This window comes from Spodoptera frugiperda, chromosome 3, assembly GCF_023101765.2.
Source record: "Spodoptera frugiperda isolate SF20-4 chromosome 3, AGI-APGP_CSIRO_Sfru_2.0, whole genome shotgun sequence".
Lineage (NCBI taxonomy): Eukaryota > Metazoa > Arthropoda > Insecta > Lepidoptera > Noctuidae > Spodoptera > Spodoptera frugiperda.
The window spans coordinates 7,390,189-7,406,484 of NC_064214.1; the positions used below are offsets into that span (position 1 = coordinate 7,390,189).

At 34.8% G+C, this 16,296-nt stretch overlaps 1 protein-coding gene and 1 non-coding gene across 4 annotated transcripts in view; one reads left to right on the forward strand and one right to left on the reverse strand.

Moving 5' to 3' along the window:
- Nucleotides 1-4,004: 4,004 nt before the first annotated feature.
- LOC118274148 (myogenesis-regulating glycosidase) overlaps nucleotides 4,005-16,296 on the forward strand; it is a 41,780-nt gene continuing 29,488 nt past the window's right edge. Inside the window, exon 1 of one of the 3 annotated variants that reach the window (XM_035591547.2) lies at nucleotides 4,005-4,163. The gene's annotated coding sequence lies outside the window, so the exon portion shown is untranslated. Of the gene's footprint in view, nucleotides 4,164-12,279; nucleotides 12,302-16,296 lie in introns of those variants that run through there. The other 2 variants (XM_035591549.2, XM_050705511.1) reach the window with 2 other exon arrangements.
- Trnal-uaa (transfer RNA leucine (anticodon UAA)) lies at nucleotides 7,449-7,532 on the reverse strand. The gene has a single exon. It is a non-coding gene; the product is annotated as a tRNA-Leu (tRNA).

Consider the following 16,296-nt stretch of genomic DNA (forward strand, 5'->3'; position numbering starts at 1 on the left):
ATAAGTATCTGTCATAGTTTTCATTGGTATTACTTATGTTAGTAGAAAGCTCATTTTTGGAAGTACAAGATTTAATTAAGTAATGCGTGCACTATAGCCACTAATGTCTTTTAACTCGGTCACTGTAAAAATCTACAGGGCACTGTATGTATCAATAAATGTACTTAATCATTCAGAGTGATACGCCTTATCAAAGTTAACTGATACATCTATTAAGTACTCAACTACTACTAGTAAAATCTACGATGTACCACCACATACTTAGTTTCTATCCAACCTGCACTGTCATCATCACCACTAAAACTACAAACGACACTCCAAAATGGCTTTTTCCGATGCACTTGAGAGACAATCATCAGAAAATTGCATAAGTAGGTACTCCGAAATGATAAGAATCGAACCTGGACCTGATAGTCAGAATCCGCTCCACCACATCTAGGTCAATAACACATTGTGACTTCTCAAATATCCTTTTAATGCAGACTTCCTTCCTACCGTGAATTGAAACGCAAGACAAGACTAAACTCTTTGCTAGAATTACCTGCTCCTAACTTTTTAAAGTGGGAAATTACATAATCTACGTGTGAACTGTTTATTTTGTGGATATATTTTGTCTAGGAAATAGCTAGCAATGTTATTATTATTTTGTATGTTATCTTAACTTCTCTTCCGTTTACGGGCAGGATTCCGTACCTTTGGAAGGCGTACTAAGAGGGGTCGAACCCAACTCGCTGAAACCAGTACCCTTAGTATGGTTGGTTTATTCGAGCCGACCAATTAAAGCGCTTTAAACTTAACGCGCTCTCGTTTCGATTATTTTAAACGTAAAGCAAACTCATACTAAGGATACAGATGAACATTTTAAATATAAGGGCAAATACCCAGAAGTGTATCGAATCCACGACATGTTGCCAGGTTACTCAGCCGTTGAGCATCGCACCGTGTCTTCACATTGGATGACCTACGCCACATAGGTAATTAAAACTTAGGTATCTAGGACAGACTAAACAAATACATAATAATAGGTACTTAAAACGTCACTATTCCCATTTATTTCAGTTATTAGAAATAATGTTAGTACTAACATACTTACAGCCTCAATATTAGCAGGTCCCAGCTTAATGATAGTGCTAAACGAGCTCACGTGAGTGTTGCCCGCGCTAAATACTCAATCACGAAAACTGCCGCTAATTTACGAACGTAATTTACAGAGACTGGTCTCAAATTTTGAATTATTCATGGGATTGGTAGGTAGAATGGATGTCAGAGTTTTATGTTGGATGCTCGCATGTGGTATCTAGATACCTAATCATGAGCTGCGGACAACCTAGCGGGTTTACCGGGGCTTCGGCTCGAAAAGCAAGAGTAGGAACGGGGTGGTTTTTAGTGAGTAAGAGTCTGAAACACCCTCGGCTCGCCCAAGGCGGGAGAAGTCGTTGGATGGTTTTGCACCTTTAAAAAAAGGTACCTAATCAGCCGTTTGATTTCTCCCATTAAGTTCCTGAAGGCTGATTGGAAGTGACTAGCATCCAGTGGCTGTAGGTAATGCAAACATTAAGTACTAACAAGTAGTAGTTGTTGGTGGCAAACGAGTAGGCGTAATACCGAATGGTAAGCAATTGGCTGCGCCTATAGACACCCGCATCTGCAACGCCAGAGTTAAATTGCATTACCAGTCTTTTGGGGATGAAAGATTTGACATAACTAATAAGAAAACCACATTAGGTGTTTACTTTATTTAAACCAATTTAAACAATATACTGGTAGTAGACAGGTACAATGATGGTCACATGCGCCTGACCACCACTAAGTTCATACTTACATGCACCTGATGAGATCCGCTCTCTAGCTCCGCCCCATGACCTTGAATTGACGAGTGAACCCCGCATCACTAGTGAACGGTCCCGGCGCCGGCGCAGGAAGCCGAACCAAATCAAACGCACTACTGACTAAGGGATTACAAGTGTGAGAGAACACAAATGAGACATGGGGCATGCCTTAATGATTTTGTTGCGTACAAGCAATAACATTTTTAAATGATCAGGCGGATTTGTCCTCTACTGTACCTACCTACTTAAATACCTCACTACCCAGGTACATATAATTCCTCGTTGCATTACGGAGTAGACAGTTAGCGCGGCGCCGGATCTTATTGTGCTGTTAATGTTTCCTCCCGGAGCCCAGACTACGAGACGACACACAGACAACACCAGACACCTACTTAATGTACTTAGGAATTAAAAATAGGAATGTAGGTCAAAGGGTTATGTACCTCTGGTCTATTCAGAGGACCCGCTCCATAGGGAGTGCCCTATGGAGTCGATGGTGACTACCTGGGCCTGGGTGGTTTTAAAGAGAGCGAAGTTCTGTACTCTCTAAGGTTTGTTTCCAAAGGCTTTTGAGGTTTTTTCCCGCAAACCCACTGATTATTTAATTCTAAGTGTAATGTGTTGCTAATAGATAGACTACCGGAGTGACCCCAATTTTTAATTTCTCATGAATCGTTAAAAGATTAATTAAACGATTGAATTATTTAATTAAAGAAAAAAATTCATTAAAAGGGTAATATTCATTTGATAAAATATTAGGTTACTTATATCACCTGTTCTGCCCGTCCATAAATAGCAGTTAATAATAAGACACATTAAAACATTTATTGTCACACCTATAACAATAATCCAGCACACACACACACACATAGACAGTGGTGCGTGGGCGCAACTCTTGGTACCAACTGTTAAACACAGCGCAGTTGTAAACTTACCCGGCTAATTAAACACAGTGTCCATTTGTGACCATGGGGAGGAGGGGGGAGCTGTTTAATATTCTAATCTTCTTTACAAGGCTAAAAAAAAACGAATGCCTAATAAGGAAAATCGCAAAAGTTTGGCAGTTTATATTGTATAGGTTACCTACGTACATTTCCTTAGGTATATCGTTTTAACCAACTTCATAAATGGTGGACTTTTTTAAACGACGACCTAACTAATCAATCCACCCTCATCAATCTAGTCTAGTCTAGTTTTTACTTTCTTTATTTTTCCTAAAAAAATCCCTACTTAAAGGAGATTGTCCAAATCTGGCTATTTTTGAACAGGCTGTTCAACAAAAATGTAATTTACCAATAATTTTATTTATATTTTAGTAAATGTCTGACGCTAATAACTTTGTATCAATTTGTACTTTAAAAAAATCCATTTTTATTGGTATTTGTTATGATAAGACCAAGTATTTGTAGTAGTTTGCTTTGAATTTGACTTTAGTGCTGCCAATCTGCTGTCAATCTGTTGTGTTTTTTGTCAAAATGACAGATATTATTCGCTTTGTTCTTTTGCATTGTGAGTGTTGAAACTCCAATTTATTGCGTGGGAAAATACAAAGTAGACACATTAGTAGGAAAACATATTTTGTATATATATTATATGAAAATAACACTAAAGGCAGGACAGCCATAAAACATTATTGCTGCAACTGCATGGTGGGTGGTGATGTGCACATATAATAACTATTATTTGGTTTTTAAGCTGGGCAAGGTACTAGAAAATTATTAATCCACCTGCCGAGTTCCTTGACCATATTTTAATTACATATGAATCGGATTAATAATGCAATTTAATAGAAAAAAATGTTTTATTTCATGCATAATCAGTTTCAATAAAATGTAAAAAAATATCTAAATATAAATCTTGATACAAAACTAAGTTTGTATCTTCATTCTTACTGATATGAACTAATAAATCAAACATATATTATTAGCTGAAGTGCTTGTTCAAAAATAGCCAAAGTCCCATACAAGTTGGTCAATCCCCTTTAATTTTCTAGTAAAAAAATCATTAAATACGACATTTCATTAGTATAATCATGGCTTCCAAGAGACCACACTAGAGCTGAGCTGGAGGTAAGGACCTCCAAGTGGATCTGTAACCCTCACTTATGGTAAGTCGTGAGGAAATCCTCACGTGTGTTGTCGTCACTCATTAGGCACTCTCAGTTTGCGGGCACTCGAGTAAACGCAGATAATGAGCAGTGTACTTCGCGCCCCCGGATCGACTCCTGCGCATGTAAGGCAGTGAGCGCGTGTGATCGTTGCTGGTGTGTGCTTGCTTGTTTTTTTTTTTGTTAAGTTTTTCTGTGACTTCTATTTGTGTTTTTTAAGTGTGTTTGTAAGTATAATTTGAGATTACTTACCATTTTTTTTTAATTTTATATAAAATAAATTCTATAAATAAATCTTATAGTCGGTAAGTTACAAGAAAAAAATATATTAATACAATTTGATAAACACTTGACAACAATAATAATATGTCTTAGGTATAGTGGATTTTTTTATTTATTATCCCAAAAAATAAATCGATGCCAACTTGTTTAACAATTGAGATAAAATAATCTACGACGAGGTGTCATTAAAATATTTATATTTTTCACAATTATTTATCGACTGTCTTTAGTAGATAGTAAAATACTCGAATGTTTTAAGAGTCAATGTAGTGTGTGGGTATTATTTTTTATAATATTTTTCAAAGTACCCACGTAGGAATTTAGTTAAGATTTTGTTTATTTATACTGACAGTTAAGTTGAAAGTTGTGTAATTGGGTGAATAGTGATTGTAAATCCCTATATATTAAGTTTTATGTCTATCTGTAAATTCCTCTAGTGAGTTTTATATTTATTGTAATAGGAGTTACATATAAATCAACAGTCAGCTTGCAGTTAAGCATCCCACTTAGGTATACTTCTTGTCGGCAGATTGGTGATTTCAGATAGGTATTTATAATACAGGTTTTCTTGTGACGTTTTCCTCTACGTTTTTTTTTTATTATTTATTTTATTATGAAAATATTATCATAACAAAAGCGACATTTACATTAATACTCATAAATAACGATAATGACGCAGGTGTGTGTCTTTATAAAACAAATATATAGTGATTTCTGAAAGTAAATAAATTATAAGATTATACAATATACAATTAATGTATTTTTCTCTATGCTGTATTTTTAATTCTCCGCACCTTATTTTCACAGATTTTCTTTTAAACCCTAAGCTACCACAAATTCGCCTTATACTCCTAGCTTCAGACTTGACTGGCAGACTGACTGAAAATTCAGTTTGACGTTTCAAATGTGGTTAATTAAGGGTTAACTGAAATAATTGCTTTGACTTTATTTTTATTAAATAAATAAGGAATCAAAGCAAAAATTATAATTTGAATAGTATTGGAGAGCAGTCTTATTAGTGCTTACCTATCAATGGAGCCACTTAAACTATATTCTCTAACCCATCGTCAAACATTTAATGAAATACAAATCTATTTATGATTACACCCTTGTAATTACGAAAATCTGTGCAATTTTTAAATTACGTCGTAATGTCGAACTCGTAGCTTCCCACTTAAATGAAATTACTAAATTATGATCATTTCAGTACATAATTGGCAGTTATTCAGCCTCGTACCTAGGTATTATGTCTTCACTATAAAAAAGTATTTCCTAGTTAAGTATAAACCAGAGCTGCGGACTACCTAGCGGGTTTAAGGGGGTTCCGGCTCGAAAAGCAGGAGTAGGAACAGGGGTGGTTTTTAGTCAGTAAGAGTCTAAAACTCCTTCTCGCTTCGACAGAGGCAGGAAAAGTCATTGGATGATTTTGCCCCTTAAAGAAGTAGAAAATCAAAGCTGGATTTCTTTATTAACTTAATTTAACAATTCTAAAATCGTCATACCACTTTGAGCTATCATTACATAATCTGTCGTCATGTGAGAAAAGTTTTCACCCAGCAATGACACAGTGTTTTTATGTTTTGCTACCTAACACCAATTTTCGAGCTATTTACAATAAACTATTATTTAGTACCTACTTGAATGTAGGTGAAGGTCATTGATAAAAACAAAGAGTCCTTGTTTAACAAATTGCTGATAACATCGGTAGCCGGTAGATGATCTCTTTGATAGTGTTACCGACAAAGCGCTTTCTAGATAAAAATATGTATGCAGTTTATTATTTTGACAATATCTGATTAGTGATGGCTTTGATATCGCCGGTAGGAGGTTGAACAACAATAACAGTAGCGTTTTTAGGTCTTTTATCTAAATTGCCGATATTTAGGGTGTGTTCTTATTAAATTCACTAAAAATCACGGTTTACACACGGAAATTATTGGAGTCATGTTTCATGTCAGTTTTCTGTGAGCCCGTGGTATCACTCCGGTCGAACCAGCTTATTCGTGCCGATGCATGGCTCTCCCACACTTATATGAGACTAGCGACCCGCCCCAGCTTGTTACAATGGTGATATATTATATATTATGCATGTATTGTACATAGAAAACTTCCTCTTGAATCACTCTATCTATTAAAAAAACCGCATCAAAATCCGTTGCGTAGTTTTAAAGATTTAAGCGTACAAAGGGGCATAGAGACAGAGAAAGCGACTGTTTTATACTATGTAGTGATGCCATTTGATTATAAAGGAACTTGAATCATTCAACTACTTACTATTTAAAGTTATACTAGGATTCCAATAAGTGCACACAAGAACGATCTCCTTGGACAATCAGAGAGCACAGTGTTGCATAGGGATCGCATTGACATAACACGTAATATGCAAAGTACTGCAGTGTTAATGAATAGGGCCCATTGTTCACCGAGGCCTCAATTATCATGGTAATCAGCAGCATCTATGATGATACACATCTCACTGCATGTCCACACATGTAGAAATTATGGCTCTTTATTGTAATTGGCTTTATTTTTAATCGTTGGACCAAGGTAGATTGTTTAATGACACGCTAACGTTAGTTTAAAATGAATAGGGTGATGAAATAAATGGACTGTCTATAACAAGTGTTATAGACTATTTAAGCACTTGGGGGTATAAAATATATTAGTCCGAGCTTCAGATGTCCAATCCATTTAATTATTCCTGAAGATTTCTCAAAAATTATGGGTAGATTACACGATTTGTCACATGGCCAGCAAATCGTTTGTGATTCTTCTAGTGCTACAAGAGTATTTATAGGGTCTACCCTAAATAGTTTTGTTACAGCCCTTTTGTCAGACTCTTACTGACTAAAAACCACCCCGTTCCTACTCCTGTTTTTCTACCCCAAGACTCGGTAAACCCGCTAGCTAGTCCGTAGCTCCGGAGTTATTACAGGCTGGTATAATTTTATTAAATTGGAAACTTTGAGTTATTTTTTTACCACTACAGAGTTTAGGACAGTTCACATTCGAAACAAAAAGTGTCAATATTCGAAACTAATAATTAAAAAGGCTAATAAATGATAATAAACGAATGTGATTCTACATGAATGGCGCAAATTCCCAACGAAAAAAAAACTTGTTTGAAATTAAAAACATGTGTATAATTTTATCAGTAGATAACAGCAGCTAATCAAACAAAAAAGGTTTTACATAAAAATTATATTGAAACAAAAAGAACACGTATCAATTGTCAGGTGTGGGGTTCGAACCCACGCTCCCTCTCGGGAACCAGAGCTTAAATCTGGCGCCTTAGACCACTCGGCCAACCTGACGTGATGGCAGATGCGAAATAACGAACCGGTATCGACCGGGGTTTTTGCTTCCATTACACACAATGGTCCTTTGGGGTAAGATACCTTTGTTCAGTAATGGTTCCTTAGTTAGTTACACTTAATATGGTTAGATTGAAACGTTAGAATTATCTAATGACGTTAAGTTGAATAGACCTTGTAAAATACATATGTATTATGTTTCTGTCAATTTATTGTTATATGAATTAAGTATCTAATTTTCCTTTTTTCTTATCAATCTGATGCATAGATTAAAATCTTTGTCCTTTATTCACAAACAATGTTAAATATTGATTAAATATGGGTACAGTTCACAGACATTTATTATTATGTTTATGGTATACTTTCTTTTAAATAACTTTGACAACACGAGGCGCAGTGGCTGGCCAACCAGCTAGTACGCACGCAACGTGTCACGGATTCTATTCCCGCACGAAACAACCCATTGTGTGATCCACAGATATTTGTTTCGGGTCAGGGTGGCAATGTGTATGTGAAATTGTATGTTTTTTAACGCATCCACGACACAGGAAAAAAAATTAATATCCCCACATTAAATTTTCTCTTTTAATTAGTGGTATTTTTTCTCTTTTAATTAAGCTGGTTGCCTCCTTATTATATTTTGCCAACGCCTATCTCTTCCTGACGTAACTAAAGAAGCTATTTTCGGACGTTTGAGATAAATTTTATTGTTGACACCCGGCTCCCAAACTTCAAAACATTAGATAATGCTGTTTGACCTTAACAGTTGATAATATCGGAAAGATTTTTAGCCATATTTATACCTATTTACGGTCAGTTAAAACAAACCATCTGAGTCTATCGGTAAGTAAGTAGATTATTTTAATACTAATCAGTCAACTAATGCACTATATCATTCTTTATTTTTTGATCTGTTAACTAAGTAACTGCCTCGTTGGTCGAGTAGTCGCAAGTGCGACTGCAGGGCAAGAGGTTAAGAGGTCGGGTTTGATTCCCGGGTCAGGTAAAGAGTTACTGGGCTTTTTTCGGTTATACGAAATATTTATCAGTATTAGCACGAAGTTTTGGCCCAGTATATGTGCAATCAGGCTCAGCCCTTATTACATGGGACTTAAAACATTCACAATGTGGTGAAAAATGGGTGTAATATTGTACAGTGGCTTTACCTGCCTGCTTTTGCCTAACTCTTCGAGGATAAAAGCCGTGACGATACGATGTATACTAAATAACTTTGAAAATAATGTTTTATATGTGTGTCTGTATATTATGTAGATATCTATCTACACTACTTACAAAGATTTTCATCTCTCATCCTTTGCAGTTAGGAACTATCTCACGATTGTTCTACGATCTCTATAGATATACGTAACTAGCCATAATTATTCACATTTAACTAGAACTGGTTGTAACTAGTTAGGTAAATGAAAAATATTTTTTTACCCTCATACTGTCATATACATACATACATACATATAAATACTTACTTACTTAGATGTTTATCTAAACGACCGCAGACGATTACTGTAATGTACTGTAAACTATTGCTATTGTGAAAATATTGTACGTAGAATATAAGATGCAGAAATTCCACTCGAGTTTTGCTCAAAGAATTAGATAGAAAACACTGAACTCAAGTGTTTGAATGAGTTTTAGTTAGTGAATTTTGAACTTTGAATTGAATTTTGAAACAATTGTAAGAATCTCGCAGCTCGCAGCTATGATGTTACAGCTCCCATGAGGTATTCTCCCCGTACTTACTATTTCATTTCTAATCAGTTGTGTTTCGTTGTGTGAGTGCCGTTACCAGAGGCCCAATCACCCCCTTTCCCAATCCCCGATTTCCCAACAACTCTTTCTATTATTCCTAACCCTCAAAAGACCAGTAATGCCTCTGGTGTTTCGGGTGTCCATGGGCGGCGACGATTGCTTACTATCAGGTGATCTGTCTGCTCGTTTACCAGTTTATACCATAATAAAATATGTGGGTTTATAAAAATGATGTTTTCTTGTCCATTTTATTGAATGAAGTAAGTTCCCTCTCAATCATTTTAAAGCCGTAATTTTTCAAGTAAGTTAACCTTTTGTATCAAAGACCAAACTACATAATGTATGTGGTAAAATAGTAAAACTGAAACAGTTTACGAGTATTTACCACAAATGGCCCGCGCTTTGTTTGCTCAGCCGTGCTCTGTCTCCGTAGCACGCCGTAATGATGGACAATCATTCTGATGACTTGGACTGGCTTAAATATGAGCTATTTTATCGTCTGCTCATTGTGATTTGTATTTACTAACTTGAGGTTAGTTCAGGTAATCGTGTATGTGAAGGTTATGCTTCAAATGTTTGAAGGAAATTCAATGTTAGACACTGTGTTGAGAATTTACATTATTATTACATAGGTAACTTGATCAAAGTTATTCTCAAGAAACATACACAAACATATTTGTAGATAGTGATATGTACTGTATATTAGACGCAGCGTTTTTTTAAACAAATATATCAATGAATAATTTTGCATTATATACATAATTGCATTATCAATTGTATTGAATGTACTAAATGACAATGCCAGAATCTCTATAGAGCTTTGCCCCACCAAAAAACTATATTGTACAGGCATGCCAAATGTAGCATTCTATTGCTGCTTTATTAGTGATAACTAAAAACATGTTTAAAAGCCTTTAGAAGTTGCGGTTTTTATGTAAATCTAAGAAAAAAATACCACTTTTAGGTTAAGCACCAGTTTAGGTTAATTGCAGTTATAATGGTAGAAATAATTAAATTAAGTGCTTTATATTATTACAATGCTATCATAGGGTGTTTAGCTATGAAAGGCAGGAATGTTATCACCAATATAACCTTTAGTAATCCTACTTTTAATTCATAGTCATAACGAAACAACAATGTAAACAGAACAGACAGAACGAATGTCAAATAATGACTTTATCATCACTAACGTTCAATCACGAAATAATAATTAGAATATGCATTCATTATAATATATATTATAAAAAAATTAAATTAACTAACAAACGGTTTTAATACATACGTATTAAAACCAAATTCATATTAAAATCCGTACACGTTACATTAATAAATCTTTTTTTTATTGAATAACTCGTTTTTTTCCTCGTGTATACGTACTGAGAAACGCAGATGGTCGCCATAGGAACAGAAAATAGGCCTTGGGTTTTTTAAATTCTTTTTATTTCCTACTTTTTATCCGCAACTTTATCAGAATAATTATTAAGTAACCAAGGGTCCTATTTTCATTGCATAAATTTTGATTAATTTACTTTTCTTGTACATTTATGAAATCGAGTGGGGCAGGATCTGGCATTGTCATTTAACCCTAAAAAGATATATTTTTGATGATCAATTCCGTTAGTTTTTTACGTTAATTTTGTTTAAGTAATACATAGACTATTGTCATGCCAACAATGACGATTTTCATCAAAAGTAAATCCACGTACGTCAGTTACGTAAGGTCTAATTTGGCAAATCGATTACTTAATTCACTCGAAAAGGTTATCACTGCGTCTTGAATAACAATGTCTCCTATTTAAAGTAGTTTAGTTCACAAATGCATTGATACTTTCTTTATTCCAGTGGTTTAACTTACCCTGGGAGGGTCCTTCATTGTGTGTTTTTATAAAAAGTCATACCGAACTGGGGTTTTGCCTTTTGTCGTGGATGCGTTTGTAAGCCCAACAAAGGGGACCGATTTATGTAGTTTTGTAAGAAGGTACAACATGCTATGGGTTGCGTCTACGCTTGCATGTTGCGTGCAGCGTCTAAGCCGATTTAGCTATTGCACTAACCCTAACCGTGTAACAGCTACATAAAGGATTTCGTGTCGTCGAGAACGCTGGCATCATTAAGGGGAAAATCTTCCAATGACTTCTCCCGTTTTGGGCGAGGCGAGAGGGAGTGTCAGACTCTTACTGACTAAAAACCACCCCGTTCCGACTCCTGACAATAGGTATATTATTGATGGGGGATTTTAAGCTATTCTTGCGTTTAGTAGTCTAATATGGTGATACCCATCCTTTATCTAGCCTATATGATGGATCTACGATTTAAATGGACCCCAAAAGGCTTTAAAGACTCAGTAACAGAGGCAGTGTCTGTTTACACCTATATTTTCCACTTCCTTGATGTAAGCGTCAAATGTAGAGCCTATATCTAAACTGCTCGTAGTAATTAACGTTATATTAACACTGTTGTTTGTCGGATTACCGCGTCATTTAGAACATTCTGACGACTCCAGATCTGAAGCAAAACTTAGAATAAGATAATCACTCAACCGAGTCACGCCGTAATCGTTTACCATTACAACGTTTTAAATATAAGTTCTAATTACATTTTGTGTGCGCTAAATACGTTTTAAATTGAATACCGTAATTAGATGGATGTTAATTTGCTTCTGATTGTACAAATACATGCCTCGAGTGGTTCATTTTGAAGTGTGAACTTGAAAAGTGTTGCGTCAATTGTTTGGATTCCATATTTGATATTTGATTCGCTGTCAAACTGGAGATAAAGATAACAGACATTTCTTTTACTTTTTATAAGTTATTAAAACCTTTTTGGTTGTTATAGTGTCAAAAAACTTTATAAATATGACGATACAGTGTTTCTCTGGTATGCAAGTGTTTTCGAAATGGTGCATAGAACAGTTGGATTACTTACTATATGGGACGTTCGTTTTAATATTGCTGATATTATTTCTTTACTTTATGCTCGCATAGCTGGCCTGTTTGTGGAAGGTAAATATCGACTTAGCAAGAACTTTATCTGAAATTAAATATGGTATTAAGTGTATTGTTGGTTTTGTCTTGTTCGTCGTGATTTGCTTTTAAAATGTGTATTAAAAGCAGAAATGAGAAAGGGCTCGGTCTTAACCTTAAAACAAAGCGTATTTCTAGTGCAAATAAGTTTAGTATTAGGCTCTTATATCGATAAAATTGTTTTAAGGGGGAGGGGGTTGGGAATCATCCCATGACTTCTCCCCTCTCTCCCGCCTTGTGTGAGGCGAGAGACAGAGAGTGTCAGAGTCTTAATGACTAAAAATCAACCGTTCCTACACCTGCTATACGCAGCCCCGAAGAAATAAAATTCTGTTAAGAATGGGATCATACACGAATTAAAAGATTTATGTATAAATTTAAGATTTTTCTTTGTGTTATTTATTTTAGTTTAGTTATATAATTCGCACTCTCACTTATTTCACCTTCAGATGATCCTTTTTATCATTTGTTTGTCCGTCCATCCGATAAGTTTTAATTGTCGTCGCGTTCTTTTTGTTTCCAATCAATAAAAACTTATAAACATCTTTAGTATATTAGTAAACCGGAACTTTGGACTACCTAAAGGGTTTACCGGGGCTCGGGGCTCAAAAAGCAGGAGTAGGAATGGGGTGGTTCTTAGTCAATAAGAGCCGGACACTCCCTCTCAGTTCGCCCAAGGCGGGAGAAGTCATTGGATGGTTCCCCCAAAATTATATAAGTGAAGAAATAAATAGTATATGTAGTCAGACGTGGTACAGTTAATTTTCATAAGTTCTATTCACATAATCAAATGCCATAATGTGTTTGAACATCTGTTAAAATTAAAATCTACCAATAGCAATAACAATTTAATGACAACATACTCGTATTGAAGTGGTTTTTAATTGTTTTGTTAAGTACGTCCACCGTTTGAGGTAACTAGTAAGATATGAAAGGAATTGAAAAGTCCCTTAATAGTTAAAAAATCTAATTTTATAATCTGTATTTAATATAAGTAATTTAACACATTAAACGCCATGGGGGGCAAAAGTGACGGGCGCTAGCGGAGGATTTGACTTCAACTGATTTTTGTTGGCAGTCAATGTATTAATATAAGTAAACCAAGTGGTTTTTTAAAACCTTAGTAAAATTTGTTACTGGGTGATGTGATTGTAATCTTATATACCAAACTTTACTGGGAAGGTTTACTAGCTCTTACACTACCTATATCATGGAGTCCGAACATTGAACATAAACAATTTAGTCATTAATTTCATCAATATAATGTTGTTAAGATAACGATTGATCTGCGTGTCCATTAGGTATTACCTAGGTACGTTATCCATGTAGACAAAATACCCGCTACCTAACAGGTACTAAGCAAACTGAAAATCCGTCTGTGTTTACCTTATATGTATTTCAAGATCATAAATGATCTGTGTATTTCAAGTGTAGTGTATTTCAAGATCATAAATGATCTTGAAATACATATAATATTTGACTAGTTACATAAAATCACATAACAAAATGAAGTATTTCTTATGCAATGTCAGTGGTATGGCAATTGATTTTATTGGTATTTGTAATTATTTTGCTCCAATCGGGAGTAGCTAATTACTGTATTTGCGGCATTTATTTATAAACGGAATTTGAACTACATTTTATCTAATCTACCTACAATTGAGAATGTTTTAAAACTTTCTACTGATTAAATTCGAAGAATAATGAGTAAGAAAGCATGGAAATTGATAGGGAGGGTGATTCGTATTCTGGGCAGTGATCTATAAAAGATACTGGGACGGGGACTTAAGAGTGATCTACAAAGATTAAAGAACTGGGAACTTTGTTGGCAAGTTAAATAAATTAGCAGAAACTTAGAGTTTACTTTTAAAGGATAAAGTATACACAACTTACTCAACGTAAGGTGGATGCCCTTTGCACATGTCTGGAGAGCTAATGGTCTTCAAAAGATTGAGATAGGTAGTTCTTAGTGATTTTCCTTGTTATTTCACTTAACGTTTGTTTGTGTCTTCCTTAACTTGATTGTCTGGAACTAAACTTAGAATAATGAAATGAATTTCTTTATTTTTCTTATATTTTTTCATCATTCATTATAGTTCACACACAGCTACACATCTAGTTTATCATGATCTTGCTTTCTATGATCTATCCGCACATTTGATCAAAGTCAAAATCAAACTTAAATTATTTATTCCAATTAAATCATACATTGGTACTTTTAAATTAAAATGTCGATGCTAGTTGGCATAGCTTGTTGTGTACCATTGCCTGTTATTCTATAGGTAGATACAAAATGTGTCTCACTAGTTACTACGTGATACGTATAAAAATGTGCTTTGTTTTATTTGGACCTTGTTAGGTAGATACGAAATCCAATATTTACTTAATATTTTATCAGAACATGTTTTCCTTGCAAACTGCAGTTAACGTCACAGTTTAGCCGGAATTCTAGTCTTGTTTTGATAATACTACCTACTACCTACAGTTTAAAATGTAACATAATGTAATTTTACTACCGGACCTATCTCGTTGCTTAAGTGGCCTCTAGCACGAATACCAAGGCCCAAGATTCGAATCTGGATATTTTTCTAACCTCTTATTTAATTAGGGCTTTTTATCTAGAAAGATTAGACAACCTCAGAATCTAGATTGATGTTGGGTTTGTTAAGTTATGGAATAACCAGCTTCTGCCAGCAGCTTCATCCGCGTTCACGTGGAGTAAAAAGTAGTCATGTTACTCCAGACCATAATCGACTCCGGTTCAAAATTTCATCCCGATCCCTTCAGCCGTTTTGACATGATTGAGTAACAAACATACAAACAAAACTTCCGCATTTTTATTAGAAGTAAGATAAACCACAGATTGCAATCTGGAATTTGTGACCTGTGTGTAGTAGACTTCTAACAAAACTAGTCAAAAATTGGTTTTAAAATGTGCATCATTATTTAATCTTATAAGGAACATAAAAGACGATTATGTCATACAAAACAAGATATAGAAATATATGTTATCTTCGAAAACTCACTGATCGTTGTATCGTCTTTGTACATCAGCTGCCTTCGATAAATTGTGATAACTGACAAACAGTCAGTATAACCTTCAATGTGAATTTTTGAGTATCACGTATCTTTTGTATGCAATTTATTGTACATTGAAATTCGTTTTTAAATTGTGTGGTGTTTTGTTTCAGTGAATTTTAAAAAGTTAATATTAAAATCAGACTACGGCTACGGTGCACCATGACCGGTAGACCATGCCCGGTATAATATGGCTATAAAGTCAGCTCCTATTTCATGGAATAAATGATGAGAAGTGAGTGTCACATTGTATGAGTGGTTGTGCATCTTACTCCCCTTCGTAGATAATTTGTTTTTTAGTGTGGCCAAATTTTCATCAATAACGGCAATAGAACACGTTTTTTATAGATCATTATCACACGGTCATTACTATGCATTCTCCTGCATGAAAATCTCTCCTGAAAATCCTCCATATGATTTCTCCTACCTTGGGTGAGGCGAAAAGGATAGCCAGATTCTGACCAAAAACCACCCCGTTCCTACACCTACTTTGAGTCGGAGCACCGGCGACCTGTTACTTTGTTCGCAGCTCCGGATCGTTCGTTACTTGATCGTTACGTTACTCGATACAAAAAAATAGTGCTTATAAAATTTACTTAATGAGTATCATATTAAATTTTTGCCACACCTGATTTTTTTTCTATATACATCTCACTTGTCTTTAAATATAATCTGCTTAACATGATTAGAAGAATTGAAAGATCTACTTAGTATGCATACTGACAATTGTAAATCAATTAAACAAATTGTGCGTAAGTAATCTAAATTATAATAATCAATTAAAAAAAGTATCGACCTATGATACTCACTTCAAAAAAAAAAAGACCATGTTACTACTCTAATTTTTTTTTCAGACATAATTTGTGACTTCGATCGGTTTTGACGTCATTATATAC